At 30.0% G+C, this 3,313-nt stretch overlaps 1 pseudogene; it reads left to right on the top strand.

Moving 5' to 3' along the window:
- Nucleotides 1-2,649: 2,649 nt before the first annotated feature.
- On the top strand, nt 2,650-2,729 carry LOC141709964 (small nucleolar RNA snoR60; annotated as a pseudogene).
- Nucleotides 2,730-3,313: the final 584 nt, after the last annotated feature.

Raw genomic sequence — 3,313 nt, 5'->3', positions numbered from 1 at the left:
TGAATTGAGTACTCGAGCTTTCCAAACGGATTTCTCTAATGCCTTGAAATTTAAGTTTGATTCTCAAGAACTATTATGAAATTAGGGTTTTCTCGGTAAAATTATATAATTAACTATTTGCAAATGATTTTCTGTACGAAATAAAATACGGTAAGGGCTATTTATATTTACGGAATATTGGTACCCCGTTGGATCCTACCGGATATAAAATATTACGTTTATTTGAGAAAACAGATCCAAAACGGTACCAGTTTTAGGATAATTATCCAAATCTATACATTTTGTACTGTGGTCTTGGTCTCAGCGCTTTGGTTACACGTACTACGAGATGATAAGTATAATAGTTTAATAAAATGATCCCGTTTCTCAAAAATACGGGTTTTAATGATTTACTGGAACAAATTTTGTATCAAAAAATTACACCGGGACCAGCACGGGGAAAACCGTACGCCGGATTGAAAAAGTCAAAACATGGAAAATGCTCGAAATATTGCAATTAGGTTAGGAAGGAGTTTTCGGAAGAGTTTCGGGTTTTAAAACCCTAAGAACGGTTGAAGTAGGTTGGTTCCTGATTATACAAAATAATTTTTAATTACTCGGAAAAATAATTTTTAAATCCATAAATCTTTTATAAAATCATAAAACACTACGCCATAAGTGGGCTACTGTAATGGAAGTGCTACAAGTAGCGTTACATTAGTTAAGAAATTTTCGTCCTATTGTAACACCTCTCAATTGGTGTTACAGTAGCTATTAAGCTAGTGTTGCATAGTAATTCCGGTGTTGCACAACATGTAACACCAGCACATGGTGTTACATTAGTTTTTTTTTTAATTTTTTTAAAAATAAAGTAAAAATAATATCTTAAATTAGTATAAAATTAATATCAGAAATTAGTATAAAAATGATATTCTGGTTTATTTATAAAAAAGAAATGTAATATATAATTAAATTTAATTTATAAAAACAAATTATACATAAATACAGTAGTTACTCTATTTTTTTTAATTTAATAAATAATATTTTCATAATTAATAAAATAGATATAATATATTTTTATAATATATAAAAATGAATATATTATTATAAAACCAGAGTCAAAAATATTTTTTGATTTACTTTTTTACTCTAACATATTATATATAATAAAGTACAAATTTTAAATTTATTATATATAAGTACTTATGATCGTATTTTTTTTAAATTAAATAAATAATAATTTTAATAGTTAATCCTAAAAAAAATAAGAAATTAAAATATATACTGAAATAAGAAAATTTCAGGCGATAATTCCCCCCCCAAATGAAAACCCAATTGATAAACCGTGTTCCTTACAAGCTCCTCAGTTCTCTCGATGTCTCTCCTAATCACTAACTCTCTTTCCAAACAAGATTAAAGCACAAATAGAAGACAAGTCGAAGGATAGTCTCCCAAGTTCTCTTTTTGGCCCTGACAATCGACATGTCTGTGGCTCGAATATTTGGGCGGTATTTTCCCCCCCAAGTGAAAACTTCTTCGACAAATCTCTCACAATTTCAGACTCTCAGCCTCCTCTCCCACTTCACTTGTTCCCTGAAGGTACTCTCTCTCTCTCTCTCTCTCTTGTATTGACTACAACATCGATTACAAACTCTTCTTTTTCTTTCTGGTTAGATTTCTCAAATTTTAGTTTTTTTGTTTGATTTGGAGATAATATTTAGGGTTTTGAACTTATTAGCATCTTCTTCTCTCTGATTCGATTAGTAATTAATTTATGTCTTACTAATTAAGATATTTGAGTTGGATGTTTGAGTAATTAGGGTACGAATTAGGTATTTTGACGTTTAGGTGTCTCGATTACCGGATTCAGCTGCCAAATTAGGTATACACCATTTTAGGCATGAATAAACTAATAGTATGAACTTTGTTTAATCAAGTTTTGTAATAATTATAACAAGTATTGAAGTAATGGTTTCCTTCACTCTTTTTTTACCACAAAAGTAATGGTTTCTATTACAAGGAAATATTTCAGGAATACACCGAGAAAATTATGTTGTTGAATCAAGTTAAGTTGAAGGCCTTGTCAAGGTCATTGAACTTGCAAGAAAACTGTTATTGTTTTGTTCTTTTTATAGAATAAAATTTACAGATTAGTACTTAACTTTTCTTTCCTACTCTTTTGTAGTCTGGAGTGGTGTATGTTGTTGAGTTTTCTCATAGGACTGGTAGGGATTTGGTTAATATGGCAAAGAAATGTATGAATGTTATACCTATTATTGAGGATGCTAGACATTCAACCAAGTATCATATGCTTGTTGGAATGGTAGATGTTATATTTTCATATGTTGCTTAGCCTGATCAGGTATACTTCTTCTGGCTGTGATTAGATTCTTGTTCCTTTGTTTAGTTTGATGACTCAGTTTAATGTTTTAATTAAATCATTTTGGTATAGCGTGTCAATCACCAGCTTTACCAATTTATTAGATTATATCTTATACTACTTTGTTAAACATTCTTAGGTGTTTCAGATATTTTTTGTGAATTAAAAACTACAAGATTTTGAGTAGATGGTTAGTTGTAGTTTTGATTTTGAGCTTAAATCTGGCTCAACAATCTGATATTTAAATTGTATTTTTGTTTATTTGTTTAAGCTTGTAAGGTTGTTTGAAATAGAAGATGATGAGCTTACTCGGATTCCCCTTCAGGATATACTGTTGGAGGAAGGACTTGCCAAGTAGGTAGCCTCTTCCAAATTAAATAAGTTTTGTGTGTGATTCTTACTTGTTTTTCTTTTAGTATAATTTAATATAATTTGCGTAGCTAACATCTATTGCAAAATCCTCATTTCCCCTGTCTAAGTCCAATATGCATTTTGTATTAATTCTTATGCAATTTGGTGTGACTTGTGTACAAGAGCAAGGAATGGTGAATGAGCGAGAACAAATAGCTCTCTACTGGTTATTTTGTATTCAGATCAGGAAAGTGTAGAAGGGAAAAAAGTGCTTCCCTGCCTGGTTATTTTGTATAATTTCATATTAAAGGATAGTCGACAAGTAGTTTTTTCCTATCCAATGATAGCTTGGATTTTATGTTGTAGTTGTTGGAGTTAGAGATGAGACTCTTATGTAGTGGTATGGTTTGGAGATTGAGACTGTTACTTAATAGTTTGGTTCGAAAAATTGAGACTCATGTATGCAAATTTGATATTTTATTAATTATATATGGGATTGTTACATTTGACTATTCTAGTGTAATATATGTTTACATATAGTGTTATATTACATATGGTAGCGTTGCTTAATTACAAAAAATTGGTGTTACAATAGATAAAACA

This window comes from Apium graveolens, chromosome 2 (genome assembly GCF_009905375.1).
Source record: "Apium graveolens cultivar Ventura chromosome 2, ASM990537v1, whole genome shotgun sequence".
Classification (NCBI taxonomy): Eukaryota; Viridiplantae; Streptophyta; class Magnoliopsida; order Apiales; family Apiaceae; genus Apium; species Apium graveolens.
Note: the sequence above shows the minus strand (reverse complement) of the source record. Positions and strands in the feature narration are given on the sequence as shown.